This window comes from Sander vitreus, chromosome 9 (genome assembly GCF_031162955.1).
Source record: "Sander vitreus isolate 19-12246 chromosome 9, sanVit1, whole genome shotgun sequence".
NCBI classification, from domain to species: domain Eukaryota; kingdom Metazoa; phylum Chordata; class Actinopteri; order Perciformes; family Percidae; genus Sander; species Sander vitreus.
Genome location: NC_135863.1, coordinates 8,241,775 through 8,261,764, shown reverse-complemented (window position 1 = coordinate 8,261,764; position 19,990 = coordinate 8,241,775). Strand labels below are relative to the sequence as shown.

The window sequence follows — 19,990 nt, the reverse complement described above, 5'->3', positions numbered from 1 at the left end:
GACGAAAGTGAAGAGTTATTTTCTGCTGTAAAACATCTGTTTTGTTACTTTTGCAAATTACAGTCATGTTATTGTCAGATGACTTGTGATTGCAAACATGTGCCAGTGTCAGACACATTCTGTCATACCAGCAAAAATTAAGTAGAAACTGGCACTGATGACAGAATGACAACCCAAAATTTATGATTTTAAAAATCATTTACTAAAACAACAAAACACATGCTGGATTTACTCTGGAACCTGATAAAAATAGCTGAAAAATACTTTTTGTTGGGAGCTATTTTTAATAGCAGGAAAAGAGTGCAGATGGTCTTATTTACACTTACTGCCGATATTACACATAAAGTCAACATACTTTCTAGAAATAGACTTAAGAAAAAACATTCCAAAGCTGCAAACCATGATCCCTAAAGCATTTTCATCGGACCGTAATTCCCACTTCTGGGAATCTTTTCCATTCCTTTGCAGCACAGCATTAAAGCGATAAATACATGGTTTACAGCCTGCTACACAATATATAAAAGTAGGTAATAATGAAAGATTCACTGCTCAGACAGGGATGTGAAGGAAAGTGTGAATAGGGGAAACACTGCAGCAGCAGCCTCGCCTACAACAATATGCATTTAAAATGAGGAGGTGACATCATTCCCTAATGACATCATCCCAACCTGTGTGTAAGAATGACATCATCCTCTATGTATGTAATGTAATGTGAAGATGTTTGTGTGCTGCAAAAATAAATAAACGTACAGTAAAGTGAATGAATAATCAAAATCTGATAATTGTCCATGATTGATATCATCGTTTGATCAGTGACACCAGGAGACACAATGGGAAACTACTGCTGTTGTGTATCTGATTATCATGTCAGGTATCATTCACTGACCATTTAGGTCGGTTTCAGCAACATGTGATAACCATAAACAATTTATAGTTGTTTGTTCAGCTGTTATTAATTTTAAAATGTATACCATGTTATCCTGGTATGTATTTTAGTACAACTTCAGCTTCACTGTATGAAAGATACATATATTTATGTATTTTATTGTATTAAGGGCACATGATTATTGAATAATTTCTTTATATTTTTTCTACTTGTCTTGTTCTACTTTATTACAATAATTACTATTATTTTCTTTCAGCACCTATAACAGTTAAAACATAATGCATTAGGGATTTACTATAATTGTAAGCAGATTGACCATTGAACTTGATTCTTGTTTTCATTACATTTGACAAACATCATCCATTTGACCCTTTAAAAAGCGTCCAGCATCAAATAGTCCTGTCCCTGCTAGATCATGCACCAACATGATTCATTATCATTATTCCCATGTCATGATTGCTCAAGTGGATCATTTTACAGCAGAGCTACAGTATCATCACTACAGTAGATGAGTGCAGCTTTTTACATTGTACCAACATTATGAGTTGACTCCTTCTAACAAACAGCCTCCTGGCCCTGCAGTGTCTCTGCACATGAAACAGGGAAGCCGCTCATGAATAATTAATCAGATTCTGCGAAGGAAAAAATTCCTCACGAAGGGGGGAATACATACCAAGACGGTGATGTCATGCTTGTAGACTGGTTGGGATGATGTCACTGAAAGGGTAATTTCTTTATTTTAAATGCATATGTGATTCTGCTGCGATGCCAGCAGCCCCTAACATGCAGACTCAATCTCTTTCATCAACGAAATAAGGTTAGATGAAGGGCCAGTGATAAAGAGAGCATGCTCTAGAGGTATTACCTCAGAAGACAAAGGAGCTGGTTTTATAGGGAACAAGGTGAATTTTCTATTTTTACCTTTGGACAGAACCAGCCTATCTGTTACTCTTTTTTCAGTCTTAATGCTAAGCTGAGTTTACAGTCTCCTGTACAACATGTACAGTACATGAATCAAACTTTCTATGCCAGGGTGCAATGCCAAAACCTAGTATTATGGAAAAGAACGTTTGACCCCACCCTCCTGCCCTTATTTAGTGATCTGAACAAGGTTTCCTTCGAAATTGAAGTTGCAGTGCTTACTGTAGGTCTGCTGGATTTGTTGTGACAGCGGATATGCTGATTCAAAACCAGTTATGGGTTACACTATAAATATCCTTGTTACCTGAGAAATTCAGCAGTCACAGGGAATGAGTATTCAGAGGAAAACATGAAAGTATACTGTACCAAACAAACACCTCTGCTTGTTGTCGTCTCTTACTTCTTTTTCATTTAAGAAAGACATAATCACTATGATCTTCAGTCTGAGGGCCTGTTTATGTCATGCATTAACTTTGTCATTATGTAAGCAATAGCGTGTGCTGACAAAGTTTGAGCGTGACGTCTTTTCAAGAGCACAGCTGTATCACATATCTCCTTGAAAGCTACGCCTGCTGAAATACAAGCTGACCCCGCATTTTTCCAGAGTTCTGGTCAATGCAGTCGATATAAAATATAACAGTTTGGATCCCTCAACCAGAGAACAAAAAAACCTGCTGACGTCTGCCATTCTCTGAGCTGACACAAGGCATTGGGATCCAAAAACAAAACAGCCTCATAACACAGTGGTTATATGTGGCAAAAGTACAAACTGAAAGAAGAAGCCAACAGGTGACATTCACAGCACTGGCTGTAGATGAAATTTAAGCAGATACTGGTTTCTGAAAAGATGGTTTAAAGTCTGAATTTGAGCTATTGCACATCCAACATATGTTGTCTATGTGTGGTCAATCAATCCAACTTTATTTCAATAGCATCTTTCATGCAGGTTAGTGCAATTCAAAGTGCATGGTGATGGGTTGAGATTCTTTCAAGCAAACATGCAATCCACAAACTGAAAAATTTTCCTTTTTTGCGTGTGCTAAAACAACCCTCCTATGCTCAGTTTTCTTGATGTCAGCATCTTTCTCAAAGCTAGCAAACCACGTAGAATGAAGTTAATACACACAATACACACAATACAAGACACAATAACTAGGTTTTTTGGCCACTCGAGGGCAGCAGAAACAAGTTGTGAACACAACATTGACATATCGTCACCTGTTTGATATGTTGAACTTGTTAGCAAACAGTCGCTTATTTACACATGCAGCAGTAAAGGAGCAACACTATCATTCATTTGGAGTCTGATGAATGTACGTCCAATATTCACTCTATTTTAGCTCTGTTTTTGGCCTCTGCCAACTACTGATGGAAATATCTGGCTCTTTAGCCGCTAAAGTCTCCACTATGTTCTCCAGCTAGTCGGCAACTGTGTCTGTCTGCCGTTTGGTGCTGGGCAGGGTAGAGTGTTTTTTTTGGGGGGGGGGTTTTAACCGAAAACGCTTCGAGAGCAGCAAGAATGAATGAAAACAGAGAAGTTGTGGTCCGGACAGCTAAAGAATAAGCTGAAACTCCCTATTAAGCTCCAAAAAGCAGAGAGAAGTTGCAGATAATTAATTCTCTGTAGGTTCTTCACCACAAGCGACACGTTTCACATTGTCATTTGATACATTGTTATTATAAAACATCGATTACGTTCACCTTACACTGCTCAATTTTGAGTTTTCTTCTGCTCAGCTGATTTTAGGACAATCATTTTGTCTAAAGAAAGGACAAATGGTGGCGATGGTACTTTTCCACTGGTCAGTGGCTGTTTATTGAATTAAGAAAAGAAAAAGATTTCCAATTGCAGAGCTGCACATGAGACACAGCACCTGCCAAACATCAGTCCTGAGAGAGAAGAGACAGATGGAGAAAGTGTCAGAGAAGCAGAGAGGAAAAAAAGAGAGTGAGTCAAGATGGTATGTGCCCAAACCACCATATGGGGAAAAACATTTAAACTGTGTCCACATCTACTGACAGAAGAATATAGAAGTGTAAAATGTGTCATTTAGAAGTGTATGATACCCTTTCATACATTTTGCCTTTTCTCTCATTTATCCCTTTTATCTTTATATTGTATATTTGTGCGCTTTCTTGAAAATATTAGTTGATTGATTTATTGATTGATTGATTGATTGATTTATGTATTTATTAATTAATCAGTAAAATAAAGAAAATACAACTACAAATTGTATAATTGATTCATCTTTAATTTATTCATCAAGCAAGAAGAAAAAAATTTACTGGTTTTCTTAGGTTTATTTAATTTTATATTAAATTTCTTTGAGTTTTGAGCTGCTTATTGGACAAACAACTTTTAACGGGCTTATGTTCTTTTAAAAAAAATAATTTCTGAAATTTTATAGACTAAATTATATAGGCATTGACTTATTGAAAAAACAATCAAGAATTGATATTGAAATGAATCATTAGTTCCAGTCCTTTACAGCAACCAGCAGGTATCCAAAGTGCTTTACATAAGGAACCAAGAATAAAACAACATATCATACAATAAAAAGAATGAAAAATAGAAAACAGTGAAATCAGAAAAGGTTACATAGAATCAGGAGGAGGAGAGGGAAATTGTCACACCACTACTACGTATTAAAAGCCATTCCAAACAAATAGGTTTTGAGTTTGGATCTAAAAAGAGCTACATTTGTAATAGTGCGAATATCAGGGAGTAACTTGTTCCAGAGTCTCGGGGCAGCAACTTGTCCTTCCCTTGTTCCTCCTGTTTCTCTTATGGAGGTTTGCCTATGTGTTGCAACACAACTGGAGCTCAATTGAGGTCATGTGCACACTTATGATACAATAAACCGACCCAAAACACAGCTGCTCTGGAGTTAACGAGACAGCCACAGCTAATCAGAATCAGAATCAGAATCAGCTTTATTGGCCTGGTTTGTGTAAACTAAACAAACAAGGAATTTGACTCTCAAAGTACAACACTCACTTAACATATAAAGAATAAAAACAGAAAGGACAGTAAGAAATAAAAAAAATAAAAAATACTGTTAAGTATACAGTATAACAATACAAAAAATATACAATAACAATTGAAGAGAGGGAAGAAATAGTACAATATCAGTATAGTCTGAGATTTAAGATTTAAATATAAATATAGTGCAGGCAGTTCAGTGCAAGGGTAATATATGAATAACAATATTGTAATTGTAAGATTGAAATATACATGAGGTAGATGAGCAGAACAGTGTTGATTTACTTTGTTCAGTGTAAGGGTGGGGGCTATTTCTGAGCATTCAACAGAGTGACTGCTTGGGGAAAGAAGCTGTCTTTGTGTCGGAATAATAGATAATAGATTGAATTGGTCTTATTAGTGACAATACTCATCCGCTGGCACAAAAACTGGCCTGGAAAACACAAGGAGCTGTCGTCATTGGGGTTTGTGGATGCACAACACATGAACTACACACACTAGTGCCAGATGTGAGTGGATAACAGCAATAACCAGGCTTCAGATAAAGGTCTGTGGGGGCTAAATCTAAGCATCAGAGACCAAAGGAAAAAGCCTGAGGGCTGAGATGAGCATTTCTTATTCATCTTGTGGTTCTTTCTTTCTTTCTACCTCTCCCTTTCTCTCTGTCTTACACACACTCTGGCATAAACACTCATCAGCACACAATCTGCAGCCGTGTGTGTGCATGATGATGTGATGAAATGAGCTTGTTCTCTGTACTGTATAACCCCATCATCAGAGTGTGATGGAATCACTCATCAAACCACAATCACAGACTCTCCCTTGGATACAATCTCCACCACACACACACACACACACACACACACACACACACACACACACACACACACACACACACACGCACACACACACACACACACACACACACACACACACACTCAACTGTTCTGTCACTTATTCCACACCAAGTAGGTTATGTACTCATACACTTTCTCCTTTGAGAGCTAAGTCAAATTATAATTGATTCTGCTCTTCTTTCCATCTTCCCAGGGGAAAAAAACAAATATGGAAAGAATTAGAGAGAAAGGCTGAACGAGAGAGAAAGTGCTGAGGCGTCCTAATGCCAAGCATGTGCGTCATCAGATTTTATTATCTAAAACGTAGTGAGCCGTCTCTTCCAAGCCAGCACAATGAAGAAATGCCTGGGGGGCGTCAAGTACGGGACTGTCATGTGGTGGCAGATCGAGGCTGCGTTAGTGCTGCTATCACCTCTACCACCACCTTTTACATGTATGTTACTGTAAGCAATGTTGGTCCTCCCTGCTGCTTGTGATTAAACATACATCATTCAGATGAAAAGTTTGTCAGTTTGTCAAAGAAACATGCTTGGGATCTCCAAAATGCCCTTGCATTTATTTAGTGTCAGTTTACTGTTAGAATGTTGAAGGAATTGTATTTCTTCTTATTTCTTTTCTATCTGTTTGTTTTTAATTCAACCGCAAAAGTCTCACTGATGAGTAAAACTGAAAATGTGTCCGTCTCAGTTGTTTGTTATTACTGATCAATACCACAAACAGTTGCACACTGATTGAAAATATGCAGATTAGGGGTCTTCAAATACAGCCAAGAGTGAGTTTGCTCAGGAGGCAACAAAAAAAAAGCTTCACATCATCTGTTAAAAGGAGAGTCAAGCTGATCCCTGAGAGATTGTAGCTGAGGCCTGGGATTACAGTAACACAATGTACAGAAGAAGTACTAAGCAATTACTCCTCACACTGTCACTTTGAGATTTAAATAGCAATTTACAGTAAACGTGGGAAAAAATTAAATATACGATTGGTAATGATGATGTATTCAATTCGAAATTCACAGAATTTGTGACAGACATGAGGCACAAGGAATTGATCATTTGTGGCACGTGGTTAAAAAGATGGATTTGGTGGAAAAGACAAAAAAATATACACGGCCATTAGAACATAATAAGTCAACAATACCATAAAATTTAAAGTAGCACATACAGTGGAGGTGTGGACAGAATGGGAGCTACATGATGTATCTGAAGAGGAATAGTGTCAGGTTATTACTGTAAAGGTTTCTGTGCACCTCTATAAATATGATTGGATGTTACTCAATTGGATAGACCTACAACCAATCAGAGCAACGGAGAGTCAAAGGCAGGCTTCTCTGTTCCTCTTTTAAAATGAATGCGCTGTCGATATCTTCTATAACAGACGCGACGCAGCCATCTTTGTTGTAAACAAATTCAACCCAAGCGCTCTTTGCTGACGTGGTTGATTACGTTACTGTTGATCATCTGTCCATCATCGTATATAAAGCCCGCCCTGACAATTTAATTGGTCCGAACAACCCTGGTTTGAGCATAGTTGCTCCACAACGGATCAAGTCCAGACCGAACTTCCCGACCTCAAATGATGTGGCCGGGGCTAAGTTCGGCTGGCATCCAAGCTCTCTGTCTTTATCAAATCTAATTAAATTCAAGAGCAAATGTATCAATCACTGTAATTCACAATTAGTAGTGCTGCTGTTATTATCATTTTGTGTTTGTTTCACCTCACGATAAAACTGTATACAGACAAACATGATACAGATTTGGTTTTGTGGAATAGATGTTTATTGTTAATTGTTAAAGATAGGTTTAATTTTAAAATAAAATCAATAGCGCAGGTAGACCAAAACTCACGTTTATCCAATCCTAACGATGCTAAGATTCAGAATCTCTACCAAGATTTTTTTTTAAATGTCTGATATAAATTATGACAGTCAGGGAAAGTGAAGACACACTGTAAAACATTACAGACCCATTTAGTTATGTCCACTTATTTCTTATTTTTAACTGAACGAGCTTATACAAGTTGTGGATTTTAAACTCAACTATATGAGTTTTTGAAAGTTAAACTTGCATTTATTCATTGGGTCGACTATTATAATTTTTTGTCAGCTATGTATGTGTTGATTGAACTTGGGTATGTAAGTTAAGTTATCAGTTGAAAAAAAAGCGGTTGTGTGTGTTGCAACAAAAAAGAGTTGCCTTTCGAGTTTAAAATAACCTTCTTTGGTCTTTGGAAAGTCTTCTTTCACGGCATAGTTAAAGCATGGACACAATAAATGAATTATACACCGCAGATAAGTGATGTAGCCTATTCAAATTTCAACTAAAATATAACACGTGTTGTGGCAAACAAGAAAGCACTAGTGCCCCCGGTGGAGGGAGAACCTGTCAACGGCTTGTCAATTGTGAATTTGGCATTTCACTCTTCTCAAATTGAAATGGAAAGTACTTTTCAAAAGTCAAATGTTTAGCTCCGCCCACATTTAGCCCAACCCCGATCTGCGTACTACAGTCAGGTGCAACTGGTCAATTCCCATGATGCAAGGCGGTAAATAGAGTTGTGTTAAAATTTGCTGAAAAGTTTGCAGTTTGTTCGAAATACAAATGTAACTTTAGGAATTCCGTTTATTAAACATGTCTGCTTAGAATGTAGTGTTTTGTTGCCTGGTAATTGTCATTGTTGTGCTGGTTTACATTTGTAATCATGAGTTAAGTGACTGTTACGTTTGATAAGAAGAGCTGGAGTATCACAGTGCTACACTTTGAGCAGTTCAGTGTCATTTCACTAGTGGCCCTTTTAGATCAAGTGATGCAAGATCAGCGGCTTTAGAGGGGCTGCTGTTTTGCACGGGGCCCTGGGGTGGCTGCACCCATGCTATCTCTGCTATCAATGTGGTTATGTTATTTTAACTTGAAACTGTGAGTTGTAATAAAGCAGAAAAGTATGTCTGTTATACTAGGCGAGGAAGGTTTCTTGCATTATTAAAGAAAATAAGTTATTTGTTTTAACTTAAAGTATGAAGTTAAACCAAGTAATAAAAGTTAAATCAGCTAAAAGAACAACTTTAACAAAACTAGAACACTGTAGTTACATCAACCTCATTAACTTTAATTTCTAAGTTGAAACAAAGGCAGTCTTCAAGTTGAGTGAACTTCGATTTTCAAGGCAGCAGGTGAACTTGCATTTCCAAGTTAAACTACCATGACATTTCTTACAGTGCAGAAGGACACAGAAATGCAGGATTTGTTTTCAAATGGGAGTCTTAGTTTCCACTTAATACTCAGAACTCCCCAACCACCTACTCATGTCTGCGCATGATTTAATGTTTTCATTCAGTGCCCACTCACACTAAAGCAGTCTGCAACAGGTAATAACATCTAGGCAGCTCTCTCTCTCTCTCTTTCTGAGTCACACTTTTGATCTCTACCCTAATGTCTCTCTGCCAACCTGGTTTGCCACCTTGAGCAATTCAAACGCTCTCATTCTAAAATGAAAGCTCTTAGGTCATAAAGCATGGCGATAAAGTTTCATTTGAGTGTTGAGTGTACTGAAGTTTCGTACCGTGTTTTTCTGAATAAAAGCACTACACCTGCTGTTAATAAATGAAACTCCCCTGGCTGAGGCCATCGTATCACCCGTATTGTTTTGTTTATTTTTCATTCAAATGTTTTCCGAGCAAACGTGTAAACATGGGGTTTGAGTTGTTTTTTTTGCAGCCTGAGGCCATTAATATTTGGCTTTTTCGTTTGTTTTCTTTTTAATCACGCTGCTCCTTCATCACAGCTTGTCATTAGAGGATTTCAGATTTCTAAATGATAGTTAACAAAAGCAGGGTTTAAAAAAGCAAGAGATGGCAAACACGCAGTTTAAAAATTGTACGGGGCATCCATACAAATATAATTATATTAGTTCATCTTGTGTTTTTGAAACAGTCTTGTTTGTCCAGTATGGTTTTTTTTTCAGCTTACTGTTCTATTCCAAAAAACACAGCACAGAATAAAAAAAAGCAACCCATAAATAGGAAGCGAGGGTGAATTAGTGAAAGAGAAACAGGAGTGGTGAGAGTGCTTGTACATGGAGGATAGATAAAGAGATAAAAACAAAGTGGACAGCGATAATGACAAAAAATGGAGAGGAAGCAACACAATGAATACACCAACATGGAGAGTCTTCCTAGAATACTTGCACTGCTGTGCCTCTAAAAGCATTATCACCAAACCCCACAAACAACAAGTGAGGCAAAACCATTTGTTGACAGCCTCAGAGCTCCAAAACATTTGGTCATAATGTGCTAATTACAGTAAACTAAGTTATGAACATCTCGGTAATTCCTTAAACATTGAACCCAGGGTCCCTGTGGCACTAGAGGAAATCTGTTGTCTGGGGTAAAGTGCAGTCAGTCCAAGGACATGTAGTCTAAAGAATGGTGAATCCGCTAAGTAAGAAAAAGAAGCACTTAACTGCCAACTTAGCAAATTTAGCATCCATTCCTCGTCAGCCACAGCCTGTCCCAAAAAACGAGACAGATAATTATTTTAACACACTAACAATAGCCTTACTAAACGTCAGGTCTTTGGCGGGTAAATCATTTTTAATCAATGATTTTATTATTAAGCACATTCTTGACCTCATGTTTTTAACTGAAACCTGGTTAGACTACAATAACAGTGATGCTGTTCTTATTGAGTCAGCTCCCCCTAACTTCAATTTTATGAGTGCGAATAGAGCGAATAAGAAAGGAGGTGGAGTCGCCATTTTGTTTAATGACTCGTTCCAATGTACTCAAATATCTTATGGAAACTTTGCTTCTTTTGAATATGTGGCTCTTCAGCTAAGGTCCCCGTCTCAACCTATATTTCTAATTATCTACAGGCCACCTAAATACTGTGCATCCTTCTTTGACGACTTTAGTGAACTGCTGTCTATAATCTGTATTAACTTTGACTGTGTAGTTATTGCTGGTCATTTCAACATTCATGTTGACAACCCCCGGGATAGAGGGACCAAAGAACTGTGTTGTATTTTTGAGAACTATGGACTGACTCAGCATGTGACGGAGCCCACACACAACAAAGGGCACACTCTGGACTTGATTATCTCGAAGGGTTTGAACATTTCCAAGGTTGTGGTGACTGATGCTGCTCTCTCTGATCATTCCTGTGTTTTCTTTAATGGCACTATCTCTGTGCACAAAAGTGTCCAAACAAAGTTAATAAGAAAACGGTATATCACTGACACTAACACCATTGAAACATTCATTCAGCTTTTTTCGTCCACACCCACCCTCTCAGGGGTCTCAGTCACTGAGCTTGTAGACAATTTCAATTGTAAAATTACAAATGTTATTGATGCCATTGCTCCCATTAAGGTAAAAACTCTCTCTGATAAGAAAAGATCTCCATGGAGAAATGCCATACTGCCATACAACACCTATAAAGAGAGACTTTGTATTTATAATTTGGAACTGAGGAATGTAAGGCGGTCCTACTTCTCGGACATTATTGCCAAAAACAATAATAACTCATGTGCTTTGTTTGCTACTGTCGATAGGTTAACAAACCCTCCAGTACCAGTAGCATCTGAACTTTTATCCACCAAGGCCTGCAATGATTTTGCCACCTTCTTCAAAGACAAAATTCAGAAAATTAGACAAACAATCAGTGCTTCCATATCGAGTACAGGGTACTGTACTGTTGTCACAGTGTCCAGGCAAAACAAATTCCAAAATGACCCAATTTCATATGATTAACCGTAAAAACCTGGAGGACATTATACAACATCTGAAAACCTCCTCCTGCTGCCTTGATATTCTACCAACGGGCCTTTTCAAAAATGTTTCGAATTGTTTGGCTACAGATCTTCTACAGATTGTAAACACGTCTCTTCTCTCAGGTATCTTCCCACAGGCCCTGAAAACTGCAATCATTAAGCCACTCTTAAAAAAGAACAATCTAGACACGTCACTAATGAGCAACTATAGGCCGATATCAAACCTTCCATTTTTAAGTAAAATCATTGAAAAAACAGTTTCTCAACAACTCAACCTTTTCTTGTCACTAAACAACAGTTTTGATGCCTTCCAGTCGGGTTTTCGACCACACCACAGCACTGAGACAGCTCTTGTTAAAGTCTTTAATGACATCCACTTAAACACAGATAGTGGCAAAATTTCAGTCTTGGTATTACTTGATCTCAGTGCTGCATTTGATACGGTCGACCATGACATATTACTAGACCGATTGGAAAACTGGGCTGGCATTTCTGGCTCAGTACTAAAGTGGTTTGAGTCTTATTTAAAGAATAGGGACTACTTTGTGTCTATAGGGAATTATACATCTGAGCATACAAATATGACGTGCGGAGTTCCCCAAGGCTCCGTTCTGGGGCTTCTCCTGTTTAACATCTACATGCTTCCACTGGCTCAAATTATGGAAAACAATAAAATAAGTTACCATAGTTAGGCGGATGACACACAAATTTATATAACCTTATCGCCAGGGGACTATAGTCTAATACAACAACTGACTAAGTGCATTGAACAAATTAACGACTGGATGTGCCAGAACTTTCTTAAATTAAATGATGAAAAAACTGAGGTGGTTGTTTTTGGAGCAAAGGAGGAACGATTAATAACGAACGATAATGTTAAAAACAACAGACAAAGCCAGAAATCTTGGTGTAGTCATGGATTCAGACCTGAATTTTAACAGCCACATTAAGACAATTACAAAGTCAGCTTATTATCACCTTAAGAATATATCAAGGGTTAAAGGACTTATGTCTCAGCAGGATTTTGAAATACTTGTCCATGCTTTTATCTTCAGTAGACTTGACTACTGTAACGGTGTCTTTACAGGTCTCCCTAAAAAATCAATTAGACAGCTGCAGCTGATTCAGAACGCTGCTGCTCGAGTTCTCACTAAGACCAAGAGAGTGGATCACATCACTCCAGTTCTGAAGTCTCTACACTGGTTTCCAGTGCCTCAAAGAATTGATTTCAACATACTTTTGCTGGTTTATAAATCACTAAACGGTTTAGGGCCAAAATACATTTCTGATCTGCTACTACACTATGAACCACCCAGACCTCTCAGGTCGTCTGGGACAGGTCTGCTTGTTGTCCCCAGAGTCAGAACTAAACAGGGGGAAGCAGCGTTTAGTTTTTATGCTCCACATATCTGGAACACACTCCCAGAAAACTGCAGGTCTGCTGCAACTCTCAGTTCTTTTAAATCAAGGCTGAAGACCTATCTTTTTGATGTTGCCTTTCTTTAAATAACTGTTCATTTCTTATACTGAAGCTACATTGTTGACACTGTATAACAATCTATATAAGCATATAAAGAGAAATTCCTATTTGATCTGCTTTTATATATTTAACTGTTTTAACTGCTCTTCAATGTTTAATTTCTTATACTGCACTGTAACTTTTTTTCTCGTATTTTATCTGTTTTTAATTTTTTTATCTGTTTTCATGTAAAGCACTTTGAATTGCCCTGTTGCTGAAATGTGCTATACAAATAAAGCTGCCTTGCCTTGCCTAAAGTGGAAACTTTAATGTTTGAATGTGAGTGTATATGTGTTCATCGCTACATTAGTCCTTCCTCCAGCTCCCTGTGCCCTTGACAGACATGTATAAAGTACTAGAGACCCATACTTCAGTAAAAGTACAAGTGCTCTATTAAAAAAGTGACTTGAGTAGAAGTTGAAGTGCTCTTTAAGCACCACACTTAAGTGGCAGTACCAAAGTATTCAACATTTTTTGTACTTATGTATTGCAAGTAGTTTATTTTAATATCTACTACTCATGTACTGAAAGTAAAAGTACAAGTATTGTGTTATGTAGAAAGCAGTCAAAAGTTTGAATATCATATCAAATGTTTAGCCTAAAGGACACTCCCAATTCCTTTGGCTGTAGCAGCAGTACAAGGAATGATTCATAACGTTTTTATAATTGTAACTGTTGGGATTTTAACCCTGTGAATGCTGGATAATGTGTATTAGCTGCTCCAGGGCTCCAATAAGAGAGCATGAGTCACCAGGTGGAGTTCAACTTTTTACTTGGTAGTAAGATGGTGCATTACAGGCAGTCACAAGCTGTACATTGCTGGATATATGAAGGAAGTTTCTGAAATAAACCCAAAAAGGTTATTAACAAATACTGAAATTAAATATACAATTATCACACTGTGCAAGTAAAATGAACATCTTCTCCAGCACAGTAACGATTAAAACCCCGCAAAAAACGTAGGCTATCACACACTAGCTAGTAACGTGTGATGAACAGTGGAAAGTTAGAAAGCTAGCAAAATACAGATAATAGCAGCTTCACATCACAAAGTAAAACGGTTAACATTCAGTACTCATTGCAGACTGAAACAACTCAGGAATAGCTTAATCTGCTGCAACAATAGCTAAATAGAAAGAGTACAAACTTACATCGTCTCTGACTTCTGAACAGGCAACCGCCCTAATGAAAAGAACCACGACGCGATCTCGGGGATTTCTTACGTAACTAACGTAGCCGTAACTACGCACACTGTAACCTACACAGTCTCCGTAGCGTGAGGAATTCACAACAGTAACGAGTAACGATGCAGCACATAAACAATGTATCGGAGTAAAAGTATTAAACTCATCGAAAATATGTACTGAAGTAAAAGTAGAAGTAGGAGAAAAAAAATAATACTCCAGTAGAGTACAGATACAGCCTTTTAGTACTTAAGTACAATAGTGATAGTTCTACTTCGTTACTATACATCTCTGGCCCTTGAATACAATAGACTGTATATAGAAGGTTGAATACCAATAAGCAGGCATAGAGAATAAATGGAGGTACCTGGTTATTGATATCGTTTTTCAGTTCCAGATTTCAGATTTCCAACTCATTTGATTTTGTACCTCTCTAAATATGTTTAATTATTTGGATTTTTTATAATGTAGCCATTCAATTTATTCCTGCAAGTTTTTGATTTATTCTTTTAATGGAGCAGCTGTTTCAAGGAAATTCAACAACCGCTTTTTGTTCCCTGTTATCAGTATGATAATAAGGTTAGTTATTTCTAGGAAACAGTATGTAATGCAATCATGAAATAAAGTATTTCTGGTTTATTTCCCAATATACTGTAAATACAATTCTGCTGGAGAAATCCTGCCCTCCAAGTTGCTAAACACAACAAAGCAAATACTGAGGACAATAGCCGAGTGTCCTACAGCCGTAAGTGTGAACATGAAGATCAACTGGAGCAGCACAGGGCTAAATAATCACTTTCAGCTCCTGTGTAAATTCAGCCCTAGAGGTCCAACTGAGCAAACAGCACAGTACAGAAGCCCGCCATCACCATGGGGATCTCTGTGATCATAGTCTCACCTTTTGCACTTCTAGTTTGAATAAACCAAATGGTCAATTTGGCAGCAAGGTGCCCCCCCCCCTCCAGCGTCTCTAGTCTGTCGATCGAGGCCAGACTGATCAGTTTTTGCCCGAGACTCGTCTGAAATGTGTCTGTGGCCGAAGCTCCTGGTGAAGCCTCAGATACTGCTGTCTAAACACTAGGGCTGTTTTCACTGTGGGGGAAAATGGCCTTTTTTGAACTAATGCACAGAACTGAAATATGTTAGAGAAATAATTTACTGTAAGAAGAACTGTTTTTGCACCCAAATAAAAGTCTGGTAGCAAGGTAAGGCAGAGGACAGAATTTTGACTATAGATTAGAACTTCAATAAAAGCTCCATGCTGGGATATTTTAAAGAAATATATCAACATTTTGCTTTTGAGTGACATGAGAATATCAACATCTGTTCATTAAAGGACTTTGGGGAAATATGTTTATTTGCTTTCTTGCCATGATTATCTGTCTGTTAGATAAGAGCCAGCAGACAGTAAGCTTAGCCTGGTAAAAATAAAACAACAACAACAAGAAAACAAACCCTTTAGTTATATCTGTCTACAAGACTCCAGGAAGTCATTGCTCCAAGAAATAGTCCAGCACATAACTCCCCATAAAACCTAAACAAGTCATTTTTATACACAATGTTTTACATTTCAAAGAAACAATATATAATATGTTAAATAGCAGGCTTTTAGAGGGATTGGTAGAAACATTTCTAAAAAGGAGAGAGTCCAGGCTGGCTGTTTCCCCCTTCTTCCAGTCTTTATGCTAAGCTCGGCTAAACACGCCTTCCAGCGCCATGTTTAACACACAGATATAAGAGATTTCATCATTTCACTCTTGGAAAGAAAAATAATCAAATTCTTAAAATGTAGAACTAACTAAAACTTCTAACTTACATCAAAACAAAAATTGAATTCTAGCTGTGGTTCTCGTTGTGCTGCATCATTAAAGTTTGAAGCAAAATATATGGAGGCGAAGCAACAACGTGAAGGGAGACAGCAGCAGATAGACTGCAACAAAGAGTTCAGGGTAATTAATTAGAGAAAGGAAAACAGAGAGAAGTGGCAAAGACCAGAAATAGAAACTGAAGAACCATACAAGGTTGATCCTTTGTAATTTCTCCTCACAAGCTGTGACAAAACTCCAGACATTCAGAATTAAAACAGTAAGCAAGCTCACAATGCTGTATATGTCAAATCAGGTGTAATTCATTGTGGGCAGCGTGCGTCATTCACCTCACAGCTTTTGTTCCATGTCTTATGAAATGTTGTAATATAACGTTGAGAGAAATGACTCACCAGCTGCCCCGCACAATCAGACCTCGAGAAGCATACCATGGGGAATAAAGTTTTCCTTCCAACTGATATCCTGAACATTTGTAGTAGCAGACAGAGAGCTTTATGTGGAGCAGTGCGTCTCTGGGCATGAAGGGCTATTTCTAAACCACGGTGTCAGAATACACACCAATCACTCACAACACCGCACACAGGCCAGGATGTTGCATGCATGTGTTTGCACTGCAGGTGTGTATGCACTGTAAGTGTAGATGGGGGTTAGGGTTTACTGGTAGAAAGCCATCTCTATTTTTGTGTTCATTTACATGGACTGGATGTGTACAGTGTAGCTGTTGGCAGAAGGGAATTACGCAGAGCCTTAGATAAACACGAGCATACAAGCAGACCCTTCTGTCAGTGGTTGCCTAAAATTTTCCCCTCAGATGGTACAGAGGAGTTTTCTATGTTCCTGTGTGTGTGTGTGTGTGTGTGTGTGTGTGTGTGTGTGTGTGTGTCTAACTATAACTGTAACTGAATATCATGCTGTTGTAAGGTGACAGAGGACTGAGTGTCCGCAGACTACAACGGACACAAATATTAAAGCTGCTATAATATATTCTTGATATAAACAATGGGTCAAATCTTTATGTGTAAATTGAGAGAAGTCGCTTGTAGTGACGAACCCACAGAGAATTATCAACTGACTCTGAAGTTCCCCTCAGCTCTACACAGCATTTTAGCATCTTTCAGCTGCTCATTCTTTTGGTTTTTCAGGCCACAATTGTACTGTTTTGGTTCATTTTGACCGCTCTCTCGATGTTTTCAGGCAGCCATTTTCAGCAACAACAAAAAAGCCACTGTACACAGACACAGTTAGCGGTTAGCTGGTGAACATAGCAGAGCATTTAGCAGCTAAAGAGCCAGATATTTCCCTCGGGAGATGGTGGAGAACAAAAACAGAGCTAAAAAGAGAGTGAATATTAACTTCAATTCATCATGTAGTTAGAGACGTGACTCTGAATAAATGCTAATGCTAATGTTATCCTGTATTTGCTGGATGCGTAAATAGACAAATGATTGCTAACACGTTCACCACAATAACGTTATAGGATGTCAGTGGCTGTGCCCAAGTGGCCAAAAAAGAAATTAATGCAGGTTTAATGTGCAAAGGAATGATGAATCACAACTCAGGATTACACTTCAATCATCTGGAAATTTACCAACTGTGACTGCACCCGCCATGAAAAGTGACAATTAAGAAGTAGCAAAGTATAATTTCAGAAGCAAATAGCAACAAACCCCAGCAACAGCCATTCTAAATGCCTGTAAAACGTTATTATCATAGTGTCATTGTTAGTTTCCATCACAGCTGCAGTTACATTTAATCCATGCTTGTAAAGTGGCAGAGCCAAAGAGGACGCCACTATTTTTAAACTGCCAGTAAGATACTAAAGCTCAGCAGAGTTAGGAAGTTGACCTGCATGACACCTGAAGTGGTTTGAAAAAGCTATAAAGCTTTAAGCTTTATGTATGGGCGTTCTGAAAACTATAGGTCAGGTCTGGAAAAACACACTCACTTACTGTTAGTTACCCAGATTGAGCTACACGTTTAAATAATATCATCATCAGTGATTTACTGTATAGATGCCAAAAAACTCATTGATATTTTTTAAATTGCCATACAATAGTTTATATTGTACTGTGTTGTACACAGTCCACCAAACACAAGTTAGTCAGCATAGTGATCAGAAATAAATCATTGTTTTGTGATCATTGCAACATGACTGTGTGGGTCCAATTCTGCTTATAAATGATATAATTGATCATTTAGGACAACGATATTATTTTCATCATAAGCTGCTTTAAGGACATATGCATTTTCAGAGTTATTGTTATACAAACCCTACAATATAAAATAAAGTGCTGATTGGCAGTAAACTTACACACCAGCACTGCACCATCATGTTACTTCGACAGTATGCTAACATAAAGAGACTTCTTCTTCCCATCATTTTGTCTGTGCTAATTTCCAGTATTCAGGACACAAAATGAACAGGAAACTATAAACTTTTTAGCGTCAACATAAAAAAACAATGTTATAAAGAGATTAGATCACCTGGGTGTGATAATACAGTGACATTTAATTTGAAAAACTATTTACAAAAGTCATTCAGTCATGTTTTTATCATTTGAGTTCCAATGAATTCAGGATTAAACCAAAAAAACAATCTTACACCTTCAGCTGGTAAAAGAAACAGCTGCTCGGCTTTTAATACCAGACGACAAGATCATCAGCCCTGTTGTAACTTCTCTTCACTGGTTAGCAAGTTTTAGAATTGATTTTAAGATTTTTCTGATTACCTTTAAAGCACTTCATGGTTCAGCTCCAGTTATATTGCTGAATTGTTGCTCCCATATGAGCCAGAGCACAGATCTGAGGCTGCAGAATCAGTAAAATCTTTTAAATCACTTCTCAAAACTTATCTTAAAAAAAAAAAAATGCTTTTTATTAATGCTAAAAATGTTTATTGTGATGTTTCGGTTTTTCCGACTTTCATCAGGTAACCTGTCGTCCTTTGCCAAAGTATCATTTTGTGTGTGTCAAATATGGTGTAATATCTTCCTGAGTCTATGCATTTAAAGGTTAAATTCATCCAGTACCATTATGATTTCACTTACTGTTTGGAAGTATGATCTAAATAATGAAGTTATTATAACTAAGAGTCTCGAACCCCGGGTTCCCAGACGTTACAGCCACACAACAACTCCGTTCAACCCCCTTTTTCATCCCTCTCCTCAACTCTCATCCTCCCACCTAACATGACCCTCCCCCTATCCTTCCTGTATACTCTGGCTATTCCAAATTAAACTACCGTAGTTTTATACCATGCATGGTGTAGTTTTAGGAAAGAGGTATGGATTAGGTAGGATTTACCGATAGTAGATAATCTCTATCCAGTGTGACTGATCTACTAGGGTTTAAATTGTATACATCAGTAAAACAGCTTGTTATCTATACTGTGCTGTACTGTAGCTTGTTCTCGTCTGTGAAAGAAGCAATTGAGCAGGAAATTCAAAAAACATGTTGAAACTAAAACAAATGTTATGTTTTGGTTTCCTGTGTGAAATCTGCACCTGAAATCTGCACACATCCAGGCTGTATCTGTCTTAGCATGCAAGAATTATAATATACCCACACACACACACACACACACACACACACACACACACACACACACACACACACACACACACACACACACACACACACACACACACACACATAGCAATATCCTTAATGTTTATTGCATCACATAGAACTTGAAGGAAAATGCTCCCTTTGATCAAGTCACCACATATAGTTATAGGATAGTTTAGATAGTAGTTTATGACTGTGATATAAAAACACTTTACTGTCTCAAAAAGATGTTTTACAAAAGAACTTTGACAATAACATGAGTGCATCTGCATTGACATTTCCGTCTGCAATGGCTGCATTTTAACCACTTGACGTCAGTGATGTATTTGAGATTATGAGTAAAGCAGGAAGCACAAGTCATGAGCAAATTAATACAATGTCACTGAGGTCTTACTACAGTACGTAAAGGCCAGAGAGCACTTAAAAATACATGTCATGCCTGTCTCCTGATGAACATAATGAGAAATATAACTAGAGACAATGG

At 37.8% G+C, this 19,990-nt stretch overlaps 1 protein-coding gene across 1 annotated transcript in view; it reads right to left on the bottom strand.

Moving 5' to 3' along the window:
• lepr (leptin receptor) overlaps nt 1-16,489 on the bottom strand; it is a 47,029-nt gene extending 30,540 nt beyond the window's left edge. The window contains exon 1 of the mRNA XM_078258544.1: nt 16,332-16,489. The gene's annotated coding sequence lies outside the window, so the exon portion shown is untranslated. The remainder of the gene's footprint in view (nt 1-16,331) is intronic.
• Between the last annotated feature and the right edge of the window lie 3,501 nt (nt 16,490-19,990).